Raw genomic sequence first — 17,847 nt, 5'->3', positions numbered from 1 at the left:
TTAATATTGGCATCATGAAACGTATGTGAAAAGTTAAAGCCAAGTGTATCTCTCCATATTGACGTCAAAACAATTTACAGGTTTCCCCTGTTTGCTGTAGTGCTTCCTTGTAACAAAGCATAAAGGCACTCATTTCATACCAGAATCAACTGTGAAATTCCCACCGACTCCAACTCTACTAGCCAAACCAACCCTAACCAAACCAGTGATATAATCAGAAAGCGTTTTCCTTCAGGAAGCCAAAAGCAACATCACCTTGATCATAAAGGTTTCACTTGGTTAGTGCTTTTTTCAGTGGGGGGAGAAAATCAATAAGGCACCATCTGCACAATCTGAAGCTCACCTACCCCCCTCTCTGTTTACTGCCCTCTCCCCTTCAAGTACATTGACCCTAGTCCTCTCACTCCAGGCCCTCGACCAGACCCTTTGTCGTTATCCAGGACCCCCTTCATGCCCTTGCTTCCCTCCTTTTGAAGCCCAGATGGCGGCCCCATATTTGCAGCATTTCATTGCAAACATCCCAACGCCCTGGGATGGGGATGGCCCTGTGGGGAAAAATTACACAACTCTGTTGATTGATCCCGCTTCAGATCTAGGACCACACACGTCAGGTGGACCCTCAATACTGCCAAGCAAACTTCCTATGATTCCGTAGTAAATTCATTCTCCCAACCTCAGGACTGTCTCTCCTGGCCCTTATCTTTCATCAAATTTCCAATATTCACCCCCCAACACACACACACACACACACACACACACACACACACACACCAGATGACAACCTCTCATACTCACAGAGATAAAATAGATCCATTCCAAAGAGAACTAATCTTTCCAGTTAACGTTTCCACCAACCTTCCTGCCTACAGCCTTCTTTGCCACTTTTCTTGTACAAAGTTGGTTCTAAGGCCAATTCTTCCACTTAGGCCTTGGATCCAATGCCCTCTAGCCTTCTCAAGGACTTTGCTTCTGCAAGGATCCCCACATCAGTCCCTTTTCTCTTTTGTACTGGCAATTTTTTGCTCTCTTAACTGGCTCTTTTTTATTGGTATAAAAACATGCTGAAATATCATCTATCTTAAGTCACACACACACACACACACACACACCAGCCTTCAGTTCATCCAGCACCTTTAGAGCAAAAATTTTTGAAAGAGTTGTCCACTTTTCTGTCAACCATTTTCACTTGTTCCTGACTCCCTCCAGGCAGGCCACACCACTCCACTGAAAGAGATTTACCAAGAATAACAAAACCCCCCACCTCCTCAGCCTCTTTGAATGCTTTCTTTCCTTCTTTGTCTTGAATTAAACCCTTTTCTCCCCCAAGACACAGTTTTCCCTGAGGCTCTCAAGTGGTGGTAATTCTCACTTCCTCGTACCCCTAGGCATGGAGTGAGTGAATTCCTTGAACACTGAATATTTTTCCCCTGCTCTCATTCCGCGGTACTCAGCAAACCTTCAGCCACAGCTAATTCCGGCTCTTCTGACTCCACACCTGTACCTGTGTGCCTTAAGGTGCCTGAAGGAAAACACATCACCACCTTAAGGTCAAGTGGGCCTTTAGAGCTGTTTCCGCCCGCCCCCCCCCCTGAATTTTACTGCCTTCCTCCATTCATTCCCCCACTCTCCTCAACAACTGTCTCCTCAAACTTCAAACACCTCCTCCCTGCATATTCACTCTGACGGATGACCCCGAGTGCTCTTTCATTGAAAAATAAAAGCCGTCCAGAGAGAGCATAGCATAATGTATAGAGTTGTCCAGTCGCTGAATCACTATGTTGCACAGCCGAAGCTCATGTAACATTGTATGTCAACTATACTTCAATTTTTAAAAAAATTTAATTGGAAAAAAGAGCTTGTATGGACTTGCACCTTTCTGCTTGTATTCTGCTGAGGAGCTGTCCACGCCCCCACGGAGGCTGGCCCCTTCACTGAAGCAGATCTCCGCCCCCCTCTCATGTTTAAGGACAATATCCACAACAGAATCTCGAATTTCCTGAAGTCCTCCTCTCGACTCCATCCTGCCAACTGCTCAGGCCCATCATCTCGATGTTACGCTAGGTGGTTTCTTTCACATGCTACAGACGCACACACCCAGCTGATCAGCAAATCCAATCTGCTTTGGATCCAAGGTGTATCCAGAGTCTCTCAACTTCTCACTGGGTTCACTTTGACCACCTGGCCCAGGGGACACCATTTCTCACCTAACCTATTGCAGTTGCCTCTTAACCAACTTCCCTACTTCAGCCTTTGCTTAGCACCCCACTCCCGTCCCCAAGAGTCTATTCCCAACACAGCAGCCTGCATGAGCCTGTTAACAGGGAACTCAGCCAGTGTCACTCCTCTGCTCAAATCCCTGGCTTCCTGTCTCACAGTGAAGGCTCCCCACAGCCTCCCCCATGCCCCCATTTGCCCCCCCCATTACCCATGCCCCCATTTGCCCCCCCCCCCATTACCCTCTTCCTCACATACTCTGCTCCAGCCAGGCCCGTATCCTGGTGAGTCTTTGTACTTTCCAGGCAATTTCTTTGGCAGGTGTTCTCCCCCTTTAAGGGCTCTTCCTCCAGGGCCCTGCATAGCTCATTCAGGCCCTCTGCTCATTCAGGTCTTCAAAAGTCACCAGTGTGGTTCTCCCTGCTCACCCTATTTTAATCACCACCCTGCCCTACCCACCTCATCCTGAACTCGATTCCTCCCTGCTTTAGTTTTCTGCAAAGTGCTTATCACCAACCAGCATGCTATTGTGAAAATTAGTAAGGGGGAACCTCCCTAAAATAAAGTCGGGAGGTTTCCACAGGGGGGAGCATTGACACCTTACCACTCAGTAGTCAATTGCAGGCCCAACAGGAAGAGACTGACTTGACCCTGCCCAAGACACTCCTCTACGCGGCCTGCTGGAGGAGGACCCGCTTTCCTTAAGCCCGCCCCTCCCGCAACAGCTCAGCCAATGAGAAGCCACCGCGCTTGAACTCCCAGTTTACTCCAGGGGACTGTTAGTCCGTAATAGCCTTTCCAAATTATCGCTTTTCTTCTTAAGCATGCCTCTCCTTTGTCTCTCCTCCCCCACTTGCCTAGGGTTTTGCTACAGCTAGTGTGTCCCAGATTGCAAATCCTCTTTTACTCCCAAATAAACTCTTTCGCAGGTAAAACAACAGGCAGGTCTTACTTTTAAGGTTAACACTGTGATTTAATTGTTCACCTTCCACCTTCCCCCACCAGATTATGAACCCCAGGAGGACAGGGATTTTCATCTGTTTTGTTCACTGGTCCCTTGAGCAGTATCTAATACAGAGTTGGTGCTAAATAAATATTTATTGAATAAAAGACCAACTTTTTGCCAAAACTAGGGATCAGTTCTCTGTATTTTACATGACTTTATATCGTAGCTTTACTAGTGATAATTCCCTCCATTCTTCTCTAGGTTTCCATGACCTCAAACTCCCGCGATTTTCCACTCACCTCTTTGGCCATGTCCGTGGTTCTTTTCTCGAATATTTCTCCTCTATCACACCACAGTGTTGGAGGGCCTCAGGGCTATCTGCCCTTAACCCTGTGCTCCATCTTTATTTCCCCCCCCCACCCCCGGGAAATCTCATTCAGTGCGGCAGCTTTGAATATTATCTATATGCTGATGACTCAGTGTTCTATCTCCAGCCCCGACCTCTCCTTTACACTCCAGACTTGTCTCTCCACCTCCTACTCTTCATCCTTGGATGTCTAACAGGCATCTGAAACCCAGCATGGCCCAAAACAGTGCTATCGATTTTCCTTCCCTATAAGCCATCACCCTCCCCTCACCCCCAAACATTTTCTGGATGCTTATGCTAAAGATCTCTCTGAAACAGATTTACTACAACCAAGAAAAGTGCCTGACACATTATAAGCACCCACTAAGTATTTATTTTCTGGGTGCTAGGTTCTAGCTTTGGTTACTTCAGCTTAATTTCCTCATTAAAAAATTTTTTTTAGGGGTGCCTGGGTGGCTCAGTCCATTGAGCGTCCAACTTTGGCTCAGGTCATGATCTCACGATTTGAGAGACTGAGCCCGATGTCAGGCTGTATGCTGACAGTGTGGAGCCTGCTTGGAATTCTCTCATTCTCTCTCTCTCTCTCTCTCCCGCCCCCTGCCCCTCCCCCACCCAGTCTCCTTCTCTCTCTCTCTCTCTCTCTCTCAAAAATAAATTTAAAAAATGTTTAAAAATAAAATGAAGCTAATGAATGAGATAAAGCATTATCTCATAATAAACCTACCTTTAGTAGGTATTCAGTAATTCAATAAATATTAATTACCCTCCTTTCTAGAAGTCCCATTTAATTCTCATGAGAGTGTTTTGAGGGAGGTATTATTGTTCCATTCTTTTTTTTTTTTTTTTTTTTTTTAGGATGAGGCAATTGAAACTCAGATAGGAATAATAAATATGTACAATTTACGAAAAAGTAGGTAAACATCTTACCGCAGTGCCTCAAACTGTCAATGCACCCAAGCACGCTCTAAAATTTCTCTCCTAAACACCTGTCACTTAGCTAGCCTCCAGGTAATTGTGATGCAGGTAAGTCCGCGAAGGCCTGTGACACTGTAGCACATCTCGGATTGTATGTTTCTTCCCACCAGAAGTGCAGAAAGGATTTGCAAAACCTGACTGAGCGGTGGAGAAACAGCTGGTGGGAGTTTGGGTCACCTAGTTGGTTTTTCTAAGATCCCTACGATGTGGATCGATGTGGATCGCTATGCTAGAAGCCCAGGTTCAAAGGTGAATACAGACACAGCCCTGAGAGTATTTGTGCAGGGAGGCAACAAGCATCCTTCTAACGTCCTTGTGACCTGTTCTCTCCATGATTCCTCCTTCTTCAAATAAGGAGGGGGAAAGGTCAGTTATGAATGAAGGATTCAACTGGCAAGAGATCCAGATCAAACACGTTCATTTCGTTAAGTGCGGGACATTCCATTCACTCTCCAACTGAATGAGGGATTAACGTATTTTAGTCAAGAGGATGTCATTCTTTCTCAACTGATTTCAGAGCTGTTTTGTCCCACCCAGCTCTCTTTTGTGAGAAGTACCTCAAAATGATATAGTTCCCCAGAAAAAGTCATAGGTGAAGTCCTAACCTAAAACAGAGTTTCATCTTGTATTTCAGTTTGTTCCGATACTGCCCCTGTGATGAAGAACATTTTTATCTCATCAGCAATTCTGGTCAAGGGGGTCAGATGTGGGACTCACTATTGGGAGCACGTCTCGAGACGCAATTGAAATTCTCCCTCCAAGATTCTTTAAAACAGGACTCCGAGAGAAAGAGAATTTGGTTTTTAAGTCATTGATCTGTCATCAATAATCATCGAATCAACACATTTCGGATGATAATCACAGAAAAAAAAATGTTCCTCTTGTGTGGTTATGCGTTATAAACAATGTTCATCTCTGGCTCTGTCACAGTCCTAACTGGGTAATTCTGTCGTTGGAAAGTACATTTTCTGAAAATTAAAATAAACGACTTAAAAATAGATGCAGTTTTCCTCCGTTTACTGCTGTTAAATTACAAAAATTCACCTAAGTAAATTTTAAAGATCCAACTGGCTTTATTAATTGATTTATGAATTGGGCAGCATTCCATCTAGCAAGCAGAGGGGAGCTGTAAGGAGTTGTTAAAAAAAAAAAAAAAGCAGATTTATATAGGGAGGAGAAAAGGCAAGAAGCTATTGATGAAAGAAAATAAAGGCTTGTTACAGGCCAGATCACCTTTCCTTCAGGGGAAGGGCAGGGGGTGTCTTATCAGGTCCAGGAATGGGGAGGCCCATGTGACAGATTGCCTCATCCGTGCTGATCAGAACATTCCTGGCTGAATAGTTCAGACTACATTTCTGGGACCATTGAAACTGAAGTTAGGTTGGGTATTAAGCCCAGTTTGATGATTTGGCCTAAGTGACACCATTTGGGGCCTGTGGATTTCATTTTAATACTGTCTCCTTGTTTAAAATTCTACAAGTTTTTCATTATTGGACTTAAACAAATTTTTTAATGTTTATTTTTGAGAGAGAGAGAGGCAGAGTGCAAGCGAGGGAGGGACAGAGAGAGGGAGACACAGAATCTGAAGCAGGTTGCAGGCTCTGAGTTGTCAGCACAGAGCCTGACACGGGGCTCGAACTTGTGAATCGCGAGGTCATGACCTGAGCTGAAGTTGGACACTTAACCGACTGAATCACTCGGGCGCCCCTCATTACTGGACTTTTAAAAGCCAGAGAATAAGCAAGGCAATTCTTATAAATATTGTATTAATCTCCTATATGATTGTTCTTGAAACTTTCCCATTTACAAGTAAAGGTTGTAAGGATAAAATGAATTTATTCATGTAATTAGAAAGGCCAGGTACAATTGTAGTAATCATAGCAGTTTGCATTTTTTAGGAGCCTAAGCAGTACATATGGTAAGGACCTTTAAATGCATTATATCCAATTTTTATAATAGCCCTTGAAAGTATTATTACCCCTCATTTTACAGATGAAGAAAATGAAATTTAGAAGTGAAATTACCCAAATAAAAAATTTACCAAGATCACTCAGTAAGCCCTCGGCGCTTTCCCCCATTAATTAACTTTATGTCATCAATGTAATACCAACTGTTCCTTGGGTATAAAGGGAGTTTGCCTCTTAAAGTATATGTGGCTTCTGAGATAGGCATTAGGGACTTAGGAGTCTAAGAATTTTCATATGTTTGCAAAGAAGCATCTTTAGCTTTACTGACTTAATACTTTCCAAAATTTCTTTGGGGATCATTTATTGATCGTGCATTGAGTTTCTTACTATTCAACTGTATGATTAATTTTTATCCTTTTTAATATAAATATCATATTCTATTCCTTCTATTAGTTTACTTATACTTTTACTAAATACCTTTTACTTTCCTACTTAATATTATTTTATCGCAATTAAGGGCCACATTTTTGCAAGTAAAACCAAGGAATCATTTTTCAATATACAGTAGAGCTACATCTTAGGTTTGAAAGTTAGGAGTGTCTGGGTGGCTCAGTCGGTTAAGCATCTGACTTTGGCTCAGGTCATGGTCTCACAGTTCATGGGTTTGAGCCCCATGTTGGGCTCTGTGCTGACAGTTCAGAGCCTGGAGCCTGCTTCAGATTCTGTGTGTGTGTCTCTCTCTGCCCCTCCCTCACTCTCTCTCTCTCTGTCTCTTTCTCTCTCTCTCAAAAATAAACATTAAAAAACTTTTAAAAAGAAAGTTAATGAATAAAGTGAAAATCTCCAGTAGTCAAAATTACCTTAAAAAATTCTTTAAGGGGCGCCTGGGTGGCTCAGTCAGTTAAACGTCCGACTTCGACTCAGGTCACGATCTCGCGGTCCGTGAGTTCGAGCCCCGCGTCGGGCTTTGGGCTGATTGATGGCTCTGAGCCTGGAGCCTACTTCCGATTCTGTATCTCCCTCTCTCTCTGCCCCTCCCCCGTTCATGCTCTGTCTCTCTCTGTCTCAAAAATAAATAAACGTTAAAAAAAATTAAAAAAAATTCTTTAAATCACCCATCAAGTATAGTACTATGTATGTGATCTGTGAATTTAGCCTAGGTTTTTTTTCATTCTTTCAATAGTAAGTATTTATATATGGCCCTCATCACACTTATTTCCCATCTTAAGGATATTGACCGAGCCTATCACCAACCATTTATCTACTATTTGAACAATGTGTTTTAAAGTCACTCAAAAATTTTTTCCATTGGTTTCACAAATCTTCATTATTGGTGTTAGGTTTCATTGCATACATCACTTTTAATGTAAGAAAAAAGAGATACTGTCCTGGTATACAAGCCCTTTAAGTTAATTTGAACGTGATTCAATACCACTGTAATTGGAACTTACTAGCTGGCTAAGATTTCTTCCCTTTCCTCAAGTATGGATGAACTATTCAATTAATAAGCTTTTCTTTCCCACGCTATAAATATAAAGCGATTGTGTGTGCATGTGTATGTGAATGTTGTGTATGTGCATGTGTAATCTTCTGCTCATTTTGGCTTCTATTATTTTATAAAAACTGGGTAAAAAGCAAAATATCCTATCCCAAGGAAATCCAATATATTAGTGCAATAAGTTCTCTCTGGAAGCAGGCAGTTCTGTTGGTGCTCAATGCATGGCTTTCTCACTTGAAATACTGGTGGTCATCTGTAAGCCTATCAGCTTGATATAAATCAACTAAAAGACACCACAAGATTGATACAGCAGTCAAAGGAATGAAATAGATAGACATCCCCAGGGTACTGAATGTTCCTGCCCAACACTGGGTGGGAAATCTTGACCCTTCAAATGATATGGCTACAAACCAAGGATGGTAAGTAGATGTCAATAGATGTTGAATGAATGACACTTGCCCCGTCTCCCCCATAGACATTAAAGCAGATGGGAATTAGGAGTCACGTGAAATGTCTGCCTCACCTCCTTCTCCCAATTCCACCGGGAGAGAAATGAGTCTAGGAAGAATGAATGCCCTATTAGCTTTTATATTATGGACATAATTGGTCACGGTAGTTAATGGATTAGGCCTGGAAAAGTCTTAAATCCCTGGTTGAGACAGCATTGGGAGGGGGAGTTATAAATACACAAATCAGTCATATATGGCATCGCAAAAGTGGGGATTAGAAAGACTAGGATTATAAAGTCTTGAGTCAATGAAGCTTATCTAATATCTCCTTATTGAAATGTCTTTGATTTTATGAGTCCTCCCATTAGCAAACTATGAATCACTTTGTTCATTAACTTTATTTAATAATAATAGTTGCATAAAATCTTGTAGTTCAGCAAACACTTCTACTCTCCTAGTCAGCTTCTCAACAGCTCTGTGAGTGCAGCGTTACCACCATCCACCCACTCATAGAAGCTTCCAGGGAACTAGCACCCTGTCCTACTGATTTCTATAGCGCTGTGCCCACACATAGCAGGCAATCCTTGTTTTTTGAATGTAAACCTTGATATTACAGATGAAAACATGGGTTTCGAAAGATTAACTTGCCCAGTACTCATGAGTAGCAGCGGTAAGAATATGTCCTAAGCCTTTCACTCTACATTCCGTGGCATTTGTCCAACCTGGATGAACAAATTTCTCTCGGTAAATACAGATAGATGCATTTGATTTAGACATTTTTAAAAAATTTTTTTTAACATTTATTTATTTTTGAGACAGAGAGAGAGCATGTACAGGGGAGGGTCAGAGAAAGAGGGAGACACAGAATCTGAAACAGGCTCCAGGCTCTGAGCTGTCAGCACAGAGCCCGACGTGGGGCTTGAACCCACGGACCGCGAGATCATGACCTGAGCCGAAGTCGGACGCTTAACCGACTGAGCCACCCAGGCACCCCGATTTAGACATTTTTAAATTATTCAAGACTTGGGGAGCCTGAGTGGCTCAGTGGGTTAAGCGTCCAACTCTTGATGTTGGCTCACGTCATGACCTTGTGGTCCATGAGGTTGAGCCCCACCTGGGGCTCTGTGCTGACAGTGCAGAGCCGGCTTAGGATCCTCTCTTTCCCTCTCTTTGACCCTCCTCCTCCTCTCTCTCTCTCAAAAATAAATAAATGGGTTTTTTTAATTATATAAATTGTCCAAGACTTAAAATGCACATAGGGGCCTTTTTTAGGTTGACAGCTGTTTTTATTATATAAATTTCAGGTAGGGACATTTTTAGGTTGACAGCTAAGTTTTTATTCCTTATTTAAATTTCAGGCGTATTCTTTCTGACAGTTTAGTAAAACTGCATACATACTTTAACAATATTCATAGAAGTGATTAACATCACAGTATTAGAATATTAGGGTATTATTAAAGAAACAATTATTTTCCTTTCTCTACAATTGCTAACAATGAACTTACGCTAACCAGTAGGTCTGCACATTTCTGCCCTTTCTCCTCTGGTCCAGTAGTTTTTCGCAGATGCGTAGATCCTGATAACCTCTGTCCCGTGTAACTTAGAAACGTGTTGATTCTGTTCTAAATTCAAACTTCTAAGGGCCCTGCACCTAAGCGACCCTTTCCAACGGCACTTTCAAAGCCATTCGCTTTACAGCATGTCAGGTCGAATTCTGCCCTTTAAATGCTCTTATTTTCAACAATTATCTCAGTTAATTTAATCGCATGGCATCTCTAACCGGTGATTTTATCACACGACGGAATGAAGTAACTCATTCCAACCCATACTCAGCAATGTCACAGCAGCAACCCTTGTGCGTTTTTTATAGAAATTCTCTGAAAAAGACTTCTTTCCTCCAGCCTCCTAAATTTCAGAACCTGCTGTCATTTTCCCCTTTGCCTCTTTTTATCTGGGAAGCAACACTGAACTCTTACATCACATTTGCTGATTTCCCTTCCCAGCCAAGAACGACTGTTAAAAAACCTCACCCTGTTGTGAAAGCTCGCTGCTGTGAAGGATATCACTTCGGCCAGGGTGACTTCCCAAGAATTACCTCGTAGCATTTACAATGATTCTGACTCACCAAGCTTACACATGAGTGTGATTTTTTTAACCCAGGCCTTAACTGCTTCTAGCTGTTAATCTTCAATCATTCAATGCCATTCACATATTCATCAGGCATTTTTCCTATTTACTTAAGAAACAAATCACCGCCTGTAGTCCCGATGTGAAATCAAAACTTTACCCTTAAACCAAGGGTATACGCATTATCACTTCTAATCTTTCGTAATGCTTTCACGTCCTGAGAATGAGGTTTTCCTACTTGGTCTGCTTCTCTTTAATGTCTTCTGCCCACCCATTGTTAATAAAGGAGATTTTGTGTGTTGCTTTATTCTATCCCCCCTCCTTTTGGGGGGTGCTTTTTCTTGTTTCGCTTCCTTTTTACTCATTAAACATGTATTTTTATTTTTGTTTTATTCCTTTAAGCTTCTCTCTGGGCTACTTTCTCTCCTGACATTTTTATCTCTCAGCAGCTAGTACTTTTAATATTTTACACTGACCTTGAGCAGAAGTACTTACGTCCACTGTTTGGCTGACATCGCCTAAGGCTCTTTTAACTAACTTCAACTATTCTTTTTAAACATAGTGGGTTTTTTTTAACCTTTATTTATTTCTGAGAGAGAGAGAAAGAGAGAGAGAGAGAGAGAGACAGAGTGTGAATGGGGGAGGGACAGAGAGAGAGGCAGACACAGAAGCCAAAGCAGGCTCCAGGCTCCAAGCTGTCAGCACAGAGCCTGACACGGGGCTCGAACCCACGAACCGTGAGATTATGACCTGAGCTGAAGTTGGACGCCCAACCGACTGAGCCACCCAGGCGCCCCTCAACTATTCTTCTTTTCATACTCAGTACTTCCTCGGTACTCAGGTATTGGTTTGCAGGTAGTGGTAAGCTGTAGTTCGAATCTGCCCCATTCTCCTCACTTCCACCCTGCCTGCTACCCCATGATATTCTGGAACGACGGTCAGTCACAAAGTCCTGCCTGCCCTCTGGGTGCAGGCGTGAGTACATAACCCAGGCCTGGCCAGTCATGGCACACCACTCCCCTGCCCACAGGGATTGCTCCAAGTTTGAGGTTCCTGACTCAAGGAGAGCTGCTGGGTCTCATCTTTCCGGCCACACGGAGGAAATCTGTCTCTGGTTGAAGAGAATGAAACCAACACAAAGAGCAGCATAAAAAGCAGATATGAAAATAGAGTGCTGGGGTGCCCGAATGGATCAATCGATCAAGCGTCCGACTTTTGATTCTGGCTCAGGTCATGATCTCCTGCTTTGTGAGACTGAGCCCAGTGTGGGGCTCTGTGCTGAGAGCACAGAGCCTGCTTGGGATTCTCTGTCTCCCCCTCTCTCTCTTTTTCTCAAAACAAATAAACATTAAAAAAAAAATGGAGTTCTAATAGGGAACTATCTACTGAAATAGTGAGTTTCAGTACCTGGATTCAGCAGTGCCTTTGGCTTTACTTTCAGCCTTTGGAGTCAGAAGGGATGAACAAGTTTGCTTTTTTTAAACTTCAGTTATTTGGAGATGTATTCTTTCATAACAAAATCTTAACTGATCCCGTGTCTGACTAAGAGGAGAGGCTACGCAACTGTGTGAGATAAAAGGCTAACTCACACGAACGCCGATGAGTTACAGGCTTCTAGGCACATTCCTTCATACAGAAAGTGGCAAAAAGAGAAATGAGGCCCGTGCACCGGCGTGGCTCGGAAGGTGTGTCGGTTCACGCACAAGTTTTCTCTGTGCGTTGTTTTCAAGCAACCAGGGGAAGCTCTCACAATGAAGGAGAACGTCTTAGAAATGCATGAAAACCTTGGGTAAAAAGCTGAAAAGCTGCAAAAGTTCATTCTTTAAAGCAGAGGGAAGAGGGGAGGGGGCGGATAAAGGGGAGGCTAATGGAATTGTTTCGCGGGCCATCGGTATTTTCACTCTGTTAAGCTATCCAGGGCAGGTGTGGATGAAGACGCAAAGAAGAAATTTCCCCTGACGTAACATAATGGATTAATGGGGAAGGTTTCAGACTGGATCAGATTTTCAATTTGATGAAAATAGAGTCTTTTAGAAGCGAATGCCTCATAAGAACTACATCTTAAAAGAAGAAGGGCAACCCCATGGAATTCTAAGGAAATACATGATTAACGGTGTTGCTCAGTGCAAACACTGGAAGAGAGTTAACCCTGCTAGCCTTTTTACTAGTGATGTTATTGTTTTTATTTGTATTCTGGTGCCTGGTCTCATAAACATGCTAACGTGTTTAGTGGTCTGCCTCAGCCCTGTTGGCCCCATATGCCATATATATATATTATACATATATATATAAAAAATATATATATACACACACATACATATATGTGTGTATATATACGTATGTGTATATACACACACATATATGTATGTGTGTGTATATACATATATATATACATCCACATATATGTATGTGTGTATATACACATATATATACATCCACATACATATAGTGTTTTATACGTGTATATACATGTATATACATATGTATATGTATATATATACATATACAAGTATATATATACATATACATATAGTAGATGGCATTTATATTTTGTTTATACATAGCTACAATCATTCTGCAAAGGATTGAGGACCATATAAAAATTGACATAAGAAGTTGATTTGTGGGGAAAGGGAAGGGAAAGGAAGAAATAGAAATGGAAATATTAATACTGAAGGGTAAAGTTAAGGCTAAAACAAAATGAATGTGGAAAGCCCAGTGTTGGTGGATACGCTGTTCGGAGTTCACGTAAAATCAAGTGGCAGTTCCATCACAACCCCGTTTGTTGATGTTACCGTTCATCTCTTGCTGGCCAGCTGGCTATGCGGGTTTAGGTTGAAAAATAAGAACATAGGGGCACGTGAATGGCTCCGTCGGTTAAGCGTCTGTTGATCTCAGCTCAAGTCTTGATCTCAGGATTGATCATGAGTTTAAGCCCCGCATTGGGCTCTGCCTTAGCCATGAAGCCTACTGAAAAAAAAAAAAAAAAAGAACATAAACTTGGTGGAATCTAAATATTTTTACCCATTTGGTTAACAAAAGGTGTGGTAGACTTTTAGATCTCTAAGAACAGCGGTTTTATCAACTTTTCATTTTTGGAACTCTGGGATCCTGGGACATAGTAGGTGCTTAATAAATATTTGTCAAATTAGTATTTTTTTATTTATTTTAAATTTTCTTTAAAATTTATTTTGAGAGCGAGAGAGAGCACAAGCATGGAAGGGGCAAAGAGAGGTTAAGAGAGAAAAATCCCAAGCAGGCTCCATGCTCTCAGCACAGAGCCTAACATAGGGTTTGATCTCACAAACTGTGAAAGCATGACCTGAGCCAAAATCAAGAGTCAGACACAACCAACTGAGCCACCCAGGAGCCCCAGAGTGGATTTTTTAAAAAGACATTTTATATCCTTAGGAGTTGAGTTATTTCTTAACTTATTTCCACGTTTATTTATTTATTGCTTAGATTTTTCGACCTAAATTCATGTTTGCGAGGTTCGTATGCATTTAACATGATAAAAATATGCAAAATGTGCAAAGGTGCGTATCATTGGAGTATTTCTTTCTCCCACTTTGTTCTCCTGGTTGCCTGGTTGCCTCTCTTTGGAGGCAACCAATGATACAAAGGTCTTGAGCGTCCCTCCACGGATGTTTATGCAGATATATGAATATGTTTACATAAATTTGTATTGGACACAGGCCTGCAGCCCCAGATCCCTTTCCAGGGAAGGACTTGTTGCCCCAGCCCATAGGAGTGCTGTCCACAGGCAGCCTTTAGCTGTTAGCCCCATTCAGAGATTGTCTCCGCAATAGAGCTGCTCTCCCAAGGCCAGCCCACATCTAATGACTGAGGAAGCAGACCCATTCAGCCTGATACTGGACATTTCTGATGGGCCAACTTAATTCAATAATTCTTTCTCCACGGGGTCAGCTGAGGCCATCAGGCCTGCGTTACAGCTTGACTTATCCCTCCGTTCAACTCTGATTCTGCATCCTCCCTTCTACAGATCGGGTTGCTAATAGTCTTGGTTTTCCAAGGACACAGGGGGTTTCTAGGAGGCTGGATTTTCAGTGCTACAATCAAAATGTCCCAGGAAAACCAGAATCCACTGGTCACCCTATCCACACGTGTTGATCCCAAGGACACCATCAAATAGCCTATATACTGAACTTGGTCTCAGGGTCAGCTTCCTGGGCTACTCAGCTTGTGGTAGTCGCATGAGTAGTCTGAGAAAGCAGGTGTAAAATAGAATTTGGGAGCTGAATCACTTATCCCCAAGCTGGCATCGGGGAAGTGATAGGTGGAGTTGATAGCCCCTGGCACAAGGGGTCGGCCCAACTGGGAAGACTTTCACCAATGGTAGACTGGAATAATATACTAAGGAAGGGAAAACACTAGCACACACAGTTTATCAGGCTTTTGAAAATGATGGACACAGTAGTCACTACAAGGACAGTGGGCTGGATGGCCCCTGTGACTGTTGCTCCGGTAACAGGAGGCTGACGGTGATTAATGGACAGCTGAAAGCCAACAGTGACAGTCAGAGGCTCCCCTGGCAACCAAGGCACCCTCACCTCCTGCAGTAGAAGAGCCAAGAAGGCTGAGGAATAGGCTCAGGTTTTAATTAGCAGAGGATCTGAGATGCAAAGAAGGTTCAACTCCCAACTCAGGCCAGTCTGCCACAACAAGGCCAAGGTTCTTGTTGGGAAAAAAAACAGACCTGGATATAGTGGATGGGAAATCAGCATAGAAATCAGCCTTGATGTCCCTGAAAATCTTTAATTCCCAGATTCCCTGAACGTGACGAGCCTGCAAAATTCAACTCTGCTTCCTATTAGGAGCAAGCCCTCCTGCCTGCCTCTCCCCCTCAAAACAATATCCCTCAAGATCTGTTCCCACCTCCCCTTCTGGCCGTGAGGTGCATAACTAGGATGGAGTTGTGGGATGATCCAGAGCCAAAATAGTCCTAGGCACCATAAGAGAGGAAAGGGACCCTTAGGAAGCCACGACACCCAGCTACAGGTACAGGCAGGAGCCAGAGGAGTTCTGTGGGAGTGAGTTCTAAAGACCGACGGCTGAGACATAAAGCTGGTAATAAGAGTTCATTTATTTTCCTGGGCTAAGCGGGTACACCCACGCATTCAATAACTGCTAGACACGGGGTCTGAGATGACACTGATAGATGGAGACCCAAAGTGTCATCACGATCCTCTGTTAGAGTGAGGTCAGAGGGAGTCAAGTTATAAACGGACCGTTGACCAAACTCTGGCTCACAGTGGGCCCGTAAGTCCCTGGACCCACCTACCCGTCATTTCCAAATGTGTAAGTGGAGTAGACGTGGTTGGTAGTGGTACAATCCCCACATTGGATCCTTGGCCTGTGAGGTAACATCTGTCATAATGCAGAAGGCCAAGGAGCAGCCTTTGAAACGACCACTTGCTCCTGTCCTGCCCCCGGCCAAGATGCTAAATAAAAACCAAATTCATCTCCTTAGAGGGATAAGAGAAATGAATGCTACCCTTAAGGATCCAAAAGAGGCATTGGTGGGGAGCCCCCATATTGTCTCCACTTAATTCACCGGCTTGTTCCCCTGCAAAAATCAGGCAGATCTCTTGGAAGATGATAACAGATGATCACAAGCCCAACTGCACCTGTCATACCAGATACAGCATCCCTGCTAGAGAGAATTAACAAAGCCTTAGGTACATGGTAGGGAGCCATCGATTTCTCTATCTCACAACACGATATTCATCCGCTACACTGATGACATTATGTTAACTGAGCTGAAGGAGCAAGAAATAGCTAACGTCTGTCCGGGGACTGGGAGATAAACTAGACTCTGGGACTTGACACATGAGGGGAAAACTTAGAGGTCCAATAGTTAGAGATATGTTAGGATATCTCATCCCGAGTGAAAGACAAATGATTACATCTTGGTCGTCCCACTAAAAAGGATGCCCAGGAGATTCCTTTGGGTTCTGGAGGCAACATATTCCACACATGGAAATACTGTTCCAGTCCATATACTGAGGGTCTCGGAAGGCTGCCAGCTTTGAGCGGGTCCCAGAGCAGGAAAGAATTCTGCAGCGGCTCCAGATCGTGGTGCAAGCAGTGACAGTGCTTGGGCCGTATCACCCAGAAGACCCTGTTGTACTGGAGACAGTAGTGGAAAAGATGTCATGGCTAGGTTATGGCAAGTCTCCCTGAGAGAGTCACTATGCAAGTCCTGGGATTCTGTAATGGAAAATTATTTGCCTTTTGAAAAATCTTAGCGTGCTCCTGGGCCTTTTTAGAGAGGTAGAACTTGTCTACGAGACACCAATGGTGATGGTTAATTTTATACATCAACTTGGCCAGGTTATGGTGCCCAGATGTCTGGTCAAACATTAGTCGAGATGTTTCTATGAAGGCATTTTTTTTTAGATGTGATTAACATTTACATCGGCACACTTGGAGTAAAGCAGATTATCCTTCATAATATGGGTGGGCCTTATCCAATCAGTTGAAGGCTTTAAAGGAAAAAAATTATGGTGCTCTGAGAAGGAAAAAATTCTGCCTCCAGACTGCTTTCAGTCTCTAGATTGCATTGTTAATGTTTCCTCTTGCCTCTAGGCAGCTGGTCTGCTCTGCAGATGTTGGGCTTGCCAGGCCCACAGTCACGTGAACCAGGTTCCGTAAAATAAATCTCTTTCTCCATATGAATACATAGATATGCATGTGTGTGTGTGTGTGTGTGTGTGTGTGTGTGTGTGTGTGTGTAAGATATAAAATATATAACCAATGTTTCTCTCCTATTGCTTCTGTCTCTCTGGAGAACCCTGACTAGTATACCATGTGATCATGCATCTAGAACACCCATCACTCATCGTCATGTTGGGTTTTTCAGACCCACCAAGTTGAAGTACAGACAGGCCCAGCCACAATTCATAAGATGGCAGTGGGACACCTAAGGTCAAGCATGAGCTGGCCCAGAGGTCATAGGAAAGCTGCCACAACAGGTAGCTCAGGCTTTCGTGCCATTTATTATTGTCATATGAGCACTTCTGCCTTTGCTCACACCTACGGTCATGTGGTGGATTACTTACAACCAACTGACAGCGAAGGAAAAAGCCTGGGCTTGCTCTATGCATAGGTCTACTCAGTATGTGGATAAAAGCCAAAAATGGCCAGCAGCTGCACTCTCTTCCCACCCAGGGTGGCCTTCGAAGACAGTGGCGAGGCAAAAATTCTTCCAATGGGCAGAGTATCCAGTGATGAATTTGGTCACCGGCTTTGGGTGGACAAAAGAAGTGGGCCAGCAACAAAATATGTCAAGAATCATTGGCAGATGCCCTGACTGGCTGATGCGGTGCCTGGAAGGAGAAAGA

This window comes from Panthera tigris, chromosome D1 (assembly GCF_018350195.1).
Source record: "Panthera tigris isolate Pti1 chromosome D1, P.tigris_Pti1_mat1.1, whole genome shotgun sequence".
In the NCBI taxonomy this organism is placed as follows: domain Eukaryota; kingdom Metazoa; phylum Chordata; class Mammalia; order Carnivora; family Felidae; genus Panthera; species Panthera tigris.
This window is presented reverse-complemented; position numbering follows the sequence as displayed.